This window comes from Trichechus manatus, unplaced genomic scaffold (assembly GCF_000243295.1).
Source record: "Trichechus manatus latirostris isolate Lorelei unplaced genomic scaffold, TriManLat1.0 scaffold00011, whole genome shotgun sequence".
Classification (NCBI taxonomy): Eukaryota; Metazoa; Chordata; class Mammalia; order Sirenia; family Trichechidae; genus Trichechus; species Trichechus manatus.
Genome location: NW_004443947.1, coordinates 1142242 through 1149951, shown reverse-complemented (window position 1 = coordinate 1149951; position 7710 = coordinate 1142242).

Genomic DNA, 7710 nt, shown 5'->3' with positions numbered 1-7710 from the left:
TCAATCCGTGACATTTCCCTTCTCTTTTCCTCCTTCTTTGACTTTTGCAGCTTCCAGACAAAGATTTGAACCACCTTTGGCACCACACTTCTGTGTCTGGCTTTTAGAAGAAAGCCAGTAAGACAGAATGAAAAAGATGAGCGCAGTCAGCACCCCAGAGGAATGCATGCTCCTTCTGCATCTTACAGAGATCTCTTTGGAAACGGAAATTCTTTGCACCATCTCATCTCAAACAACAGCCCGGCCATGATCAAGCTGGTAGAAAACATGACATTTTATTTCCTGGGGGAGGAAGAAGATGAGATGGTAAAACCCTGAAGTGAAATCTACTACAGCAAACAGAGTGCATGGGCTTCTTGACCGGCATGCATTTTTCCAGGGGCCAATTATATGCAGGCGTCAATCTGTGTTTATTTGGCTGTTTGCCAGAGGCACCATCCTAGAAAACAGGCAATCCAGAGTGTTAAAAATATAGTATGTATAACTTGACACAGTGTTAAACTCATGAAAAGAAGGCAGTGTGGTGGTGATTAGTACTAAATATTAATAGTGACTTAAAATTCAGTTAAGATGGGGCAAATAAAACCGCACTGCTGAATGATATTTGCAAAATATCATCCTCTCACCCCTGCACAGTGGTGCAGATAAACCACTTTGTTGCATAATAAAATGCTGTGGTTGATCATCAAAAAAAAGAAAGAGGCCTGGGTCATTGGGTGTACTTAGCCATTTTAGATTGCAAAACTGAGATGCATAAAGAAGGGAGACTTTTCCAAGGTTACACAGTGATTCATAGGCAGATTTTAAAAAAATAAAATAAAAACAACGCCCTTGCCAACCACCTCTGTCTTCTATAGGTTCTATGGAAATAGGTCAGAAATGGGTCATTGCACGGAAGCAGAAAACTCGGCAAGATGGTATAGGGTCAAGAGCATGGGGTTGGTATTTAGCTCAACCTGGGTTTGGATTCCCCTCATCTGCCTATTAGCTTTTTGATCTCAGGGGGGCTCCTTCTATTTGGAACCTCAGGCTCCTGACTTATGAAATTAAGGTACTTGCCTCCAATGTTTCCCATCAGAAAGAAATGAGATTAGGTTTGTAGGAGCTGCAGTAGAGGGCTTGATTCACGGTAGAGCGCCTGACTCATGGTGTTTCTCGGTATTTATTCCTCCCCGTACCCCCACTTACATTCCTTCAGCTTCTAACTTCTTGAGATCCTTTGAGCAAGGTACTAACTGCCTTCTCCCTCCTCATCTACTACATGCACATGTTGGACCAGATGATCTCCAATGTTCTATTAAGTGAGTCTAAATGTCTAGTCTTATTTTTTACCAGACATGCTTACAATGAGTGTGCTTTACCTCATTTAATCCTTAAAAGAACCCCTTCGAGGTAGCAGTTACTTTCCACTTTTACAAATGAGCAAACCAAGGCATGGAATCCCTGGGTGGTGCCGACGGTTAACATGCTTGGCTGCTAACCCAAACCTGGCAGTTCCAGTCCATCTGGAGGCACCTCAGAAGAAAGGCCTGGTCATCTACTTCCAAAAAATCAGCCATTGAAAACTCTATGGTACACAGTTCTATTTGGACACACATGGGGTCTCCACAAGTCAGAATTAACTCAACTGGTGGGTGTTACATAAACTAAGGCAAGAGGCACACAGAGAGAGAATCCTACACATCTGGTTTGGCATGCAGCATCCAGAGAAGACTCTTTTAAAAGACTTCCACAACATAGCATTAAAAAAGAGGCCCTTCATTATATCCTGGCCTTGAAAATCAAATGCAAACATCCCAGTTTTCACCCCACCCATTTTTCCTCCTCTTCTACTAAAAGCTTTAGTCATCTTATCTTCCTTTCTAGGTGTCTCTTTTAAATGTCTCCATTCCGGACTGAGGTCATGACTTTCTCATAAGATACCTAATAAAATTTGGGAGGACTGAACAGTCTTTAGTACCTGGTTCCCAGACTGGACGTGCACAAACAAAGCTTATACTTAGGAATCCAGCCCTCATTGCCTGAGGCTGCAGGGCTGGCTGTGAGTTTTTACTAGCTTCTGCCTGATTGTCTTTTTTTTTTTGGCGTTTGACAGGCATGTCCCTGGATCCTGGGTAGAATCAGTCTGTTTCTCTAGCAGTGATTTCTATTCCCCCCAGAGGGCCTAGAACTGTGCCCCAGGCAGTAGGTACCCACTGAGCTGGAAGTGGTACTGCCCCCCGTTGCAGTCCATTATTTTAGGAATGGCACCAAATTGCTTGAGTGTTAACATCAGCTTTAGTCTCAGCCTTTTCCATCCGAATTCACAAAGCACAGTTTCTACTAATTCCAAATAATGCAATCAGGTTTTTTGAAATTGAAGCAGGCCTTCATATTTAAATGTTGACTTTCACCACCCAGGAAAGGTTGGTCAAATGCTGGAGTGACTAGAAGATTTTGGCAAAGATATGAATTGGGATTTTCCATCTCAGAGAAGCTGCATGTGCTGATACACAGGTAATACTCCATCCTTAAGGGTTTCCAGGGACCAAAGAGTAGGCAAAACCCGAAACTGAAAACCAACATTCCACGTAGGGAATCACTGGTATTCTATCTAAAAAAAAACAAGTCAAGTAGAGGCAGAATTGAACTGTTTCTACTTCCAAAATGCAACTATGCCTAACTCTCAGGGCTATTATGAGGATGAAATTAGGCATGTGAAAAGGCTAGCACAGACTTGTGCTCAGAGTAGTATGCAATGAGTGTATTCTGGTTATTAGTACTATGATGACGGAAAAGGCACTTGCCTGAAGTCAAATGACAGGGTTTTGAACCTAGCCTAGCTGGTGCCTTCCCCATTCTGATCCCAGTGTCCTCATCTTTCGAATTGGAATAATAATTCTTGCCTACTTCACAGCGTCACAATGAAAAACTAATTAAAGAATGGCTGAGAAAGTTCTTTGCACACTAGAAAGCTTTCTGGATAGAATAAAGCATTTTTAATTGTCCAATCTCTGCATCATTTTTTTAAATAGCATTTTTTGTTGTTGAAAATGTACACAGCAAAACACACCAATTCAACAATTTCTATATGAACAATTCAATGACATTGATTACATTCTTCAAGCTGTGCAACTATTCTTACCCTCCTTTTCTGAGTTACTCCTCCATCCTAAACAGAAACTCGTTAAGTTTCTTCTCCAATCTTTCAAGTTGCTGTTGTCAGTTTGATCCCATATAGATAGTTCTTTAAAAGAGCACAATGCTCAAGCAGTATGTGTCATTATTTTAGCTCTACTTTCTGTCTGAAATGCTCCTCCTTCCCCACACTTCCTCTCCTACCCTGTCTAATGAAGTTCTACCCCACATTCATAAGGCAGTAGAACATAATGGCAAAGAGGAAAGACTTTAGAGCCAAATTAACCAGCCAACCAATCAACCAACAAATCCTTTGCCGTCGAGTTGGGTTCAAATCCCTGCTCCGGTAGCTGTTTGACCTTGGTAAGTTACCTAACCTTTGTTTCAGTTTTCTGTCTGTAAAATGGGAATAACAACAACACCTATTTTATCACGTTGTTGTAAGGATTAAATAAGTTAATAAATGTAAAGTACTCAGAACAGTACATATTAAGTACCACATAAATGTTAGCTATTATTATTTCAAGGTTATGCTTATTGTATTGATGTCTATTACAAGGGTGTTTGTTATTTGACGTTATTTTCTTTTTATGTTCAAATCCCACCCCCTAAGAAATTTTCCTAGATACCTTAGTCAGAAGCAATCATGTTTCCATACTCAACCAGTGTATGTTGGTTGTAGGTCAGTGATAGCTCACGTCATTACTTATGTGTTTATCTCTTTCCTACATGGCTGCAGAGCCCCTGAGTGACAGAGACTTCCTCTTTTATCTCTGTAGACATTGTCAAAGCACATTAAATATTTGTTGAATTGGATTGAAGGTATGCAAATGTATGCCCATGAATAACCCTAAATACACTGGACGGTAGCTAATAACTTTCTCTACATAATAACTGTATAGTCATGTGTTGCTTAATGTCCAAGATACGTTCTGTGAAATAGGATGTTATGTGATTTGGACGTTGTGTGAATACCATATAATATACTGCATAGAGTTCACCTTGAGGCGTGGCTGGCGGGGAGCACATCCCGCACGTTTAGTGTGTGGGACCATTCTCGGCATTAGTCAGTTTGACCCTAAAGGTGAGGCCAAGATCTTGATATTTGGGCGGCCTTATTACCAGAAGGACATAGCCAAGATGATCATGAACTTGGCCGACTGTTACCACCAGGGCTGGATTAAGGCATGTGAGGGCCCTAGGCACTGATAATCTGTGGTGCTCCCTCCTCTGCTTACTCACGCATTAGAACAGAGTATGTGAGTTATATATATATATACATGTACATGTATGTGTGTGTGTGTGTCTTAGCTATTCATGATGTAACTTCTTTTTAAATGCAACTATTAATATTAGCAATTGAATGCAAAAGTGGAGTGTACCATTTTAGTGGAATGAGATGAACTGGATTATAAAAATTTTTAGTGGATGTGGGGTACTAAGATTTTTACTATATACCACATTTTCTACAAAAAGAATATTCCATGTATTCTACAACAAAGAAAATGAGTCAGTGAATTTGTTTCAACAATCAGTGTAATATTCTGTTGATTTCCCACAATGAAAAATTGACTTTTACCAGTTTTGCTTTAAACAGCTCATAGTTCAGTTTTGATGCTTGTTTCATAATAAATGCTATACACCTAATCCACAATTATCGACTGTCTTGTTATCTGACATTTCACATTTATGACAATGGTAAAACTACTATCTATTTGTGCATTAATGATGTACGTCTGGCAGTAATGAACGCTGAGATGTGAGGCCAGAGTAATGCTGGCTGTGATGGTTAAGGTTATGTGACAACTTGGCTGGGCCATGATTCTCAGTGGTTTGGTAGTTATGTAATGATATAATTTGGCAGTTATATAATGATGTAATTTAAAGCCGTTATGCATCAAGTCTTTCTTGAATCATTGTCGTTCACAGAGGGTTTTTGAGTCTCTTTAGGGATGAAAATGAGCATTCCATCGTGCAGTTTGTGATCATTAAAGTTAGGAATATGTGTAAAGCAATTTCAACATCGGGAAAAATGCATCACATTTTATCTTCTATTATGGAATCATACATGCCTACATGAATAAAATTTGTCTTTCCTGAATCTGTAAACTTAGTTCTCATGTAAGAATGAAATTGTTGCACTTCTCTGTAAAGGCTTGTATTTAAGTCATCAGGAAAAACCTGCACTAATTTCTTGGATGTTTTCATGCGTTCTTCATCAGATATAGCCACACTGTTTAAGAAGGAAAATCTATTTGAAAGAACTTCATACACTTTTGCCCTTCTTTTCATGCAGGATTCAAATGTGTCAATGATGGCATGGTATGTGGTTAGCCGAAACTGATTTTTGGCACTTGATGATACTTCTGGAGCACTTCTGTCATTTACTTGTTTCTTTCTAATGTTTCTGTGAAGGTGAACTGCTTGATAATCAGTATTTGGCAGTATTTGTTTTGCTGTGTTTTCAAAATTTTTAAAATATTCTCTTAAAGTATGTATACCCTGTTAAGGATTGGTGGAGATCTGTGCATGTCTTTAAACTTACTTTTGAATCTTGGAGAGCTTGAGTTGTCTGATGAAAATGATGCAATATGTTATTCCACATAACTAACATATAAATACACACTCTAGTGTTTGCATTTTGTTGGCAATGTTTTCAGCTTCTCTTTTGGAGTCTCTTTTTTGAGTCTGGTCTTCAGCAATATTTTCTAAGGCATCTAGAATCTGAGTGTACGATTCCAGGATTGCACTTGTTGCTACAGCATGTGTTTCCCAACGTGTATTACAAAGACATTTTAATACTCGATCATTGCCTAAATATGCCTTAAGAACTGCCCATTGGTGAGTAGAGCAGCAAAAAATGTGTAGAGTAACTGAATAGTAGGAAAAAAATCAACTGCTTCCAGACAACAATCTACTGCACTACCTCCTACAAAATTAATGAATGCACAGCACATGGTATGAAAACGGCATATTCATTATGTTCTAAAATTTTCTGTTGCGTGCCTTTCTAACGCCCTACATACTGGTAGCATTGTCATAGAATTGGCCTCTGCACGTAGAAAAATCAATTTTGCAAACATCACATAATTAGTGAAGTACTTGATTTGCAATTTCTTCACTGGTATGACTTTTTAAGCTAGTAAATGTGATAAATTGCTCAACAGGTTTTCCGTCTGTTGGAGATATGTATCTTAAAACAATATTTAGCTGATCTGTATGAGAAAGATCAGGAGTGGAATCAGACAAACTGAAATATCGAGCTACACTTATTTCACTGAAAATAGTTGATCGAACTTTATCACTTAGTAAATTTATTAATTCTTCACAGGTTGTTTTAGACATATACGATGGGTTGCCCTTTCCTATGTTACCATATTTTGAGACGTGACCAGCTAAAAATGGATCAAACTGAGCAACAAGTTCAAGTAAAACCCCCAAATTTCCATTTTGTGGGGACCCAAAAACTTCATTTCTTCCTCAAAAAGGTAGTCCATAGTCAGTGACAGCAATGACATGTTGTAAAATGGCTTTCTGATACTGACCTTCTTCATTAATTTGCATTTCCAGTTCATGAGTTAAGCCAAAACAATGTCTTTGGTTTAAATATGACACCACACAATCTCTGTGAATTGAACTGTTTTCCTGTTTATTAATCATATTTAAGTTGTGCCAATCGCTAAATCCATCTGTAGCAAATAGATAATTAAATGATTTAGGACTGAATAGTTTACAAACAAAACAATATACAGATCCCACTGATGGAGAATACAGTAGTCACTCCTTCTTGTAATTTTCATCTTTAGCTTTGTACCCTAAAATATATTCTGGCTATAGAACCTTGTTTGTTTATCATCCAGAAATTTTCAATATGAATTTTCAAATGGTCCACTGTGATGCTGACAATCACTTGGCCCTCTTTCAATCCAATAATTTATATCATTAGAAGAAAGATGATACCACAAAGCAGGATCCACATTTCTGTTATTTATGGGGTCTGCAGATGAGGCAATTTGAGATTCTAAAATAGTTTCACTTTCTACACTATTATTAATTTTTTTACTACAGCAAGGAATGGATGCAGAATTTGGGACAATGGCAGAAGTGTTCAATGGCAGAAGTCTCTTCTGATGCATTACGTTTTAAAAAGGAAGTTAATTTTGGAATTGTCTTTAGAGATTCACAAATCATTTTCTTTTTATCTTCTGTGAGCTTTTGTTTTTGAGCTCCATTTAGTTATTGCCATTTCATTTTACCTGGATATAAAACTATGTAATTTTAAAATTTGGTCCTAGGTTCTACCACAGCAAATAAATTTGAATAATTAGAAATATTCATAAGGTTTTCTCTGGTTGATTTTTTTCAGAAGTAGACTATGGGGATATATGCCATTTAAACATGGCTGCACTATTGACAACTGTAGCCCCCACAGGCCTCTATGCTGCACAGCATGTTGAGACTTGTCCCCAACATGTTGAGACTTGTCTCCAACATGTTGAGACTTGTCACGACTTGTTTTCCCAAACCTATTGTCCCTTTACTGATTGGCTTGTTTACCTGAATTCCTTCTCCCTTGCCTGCACCCAAAGCCCA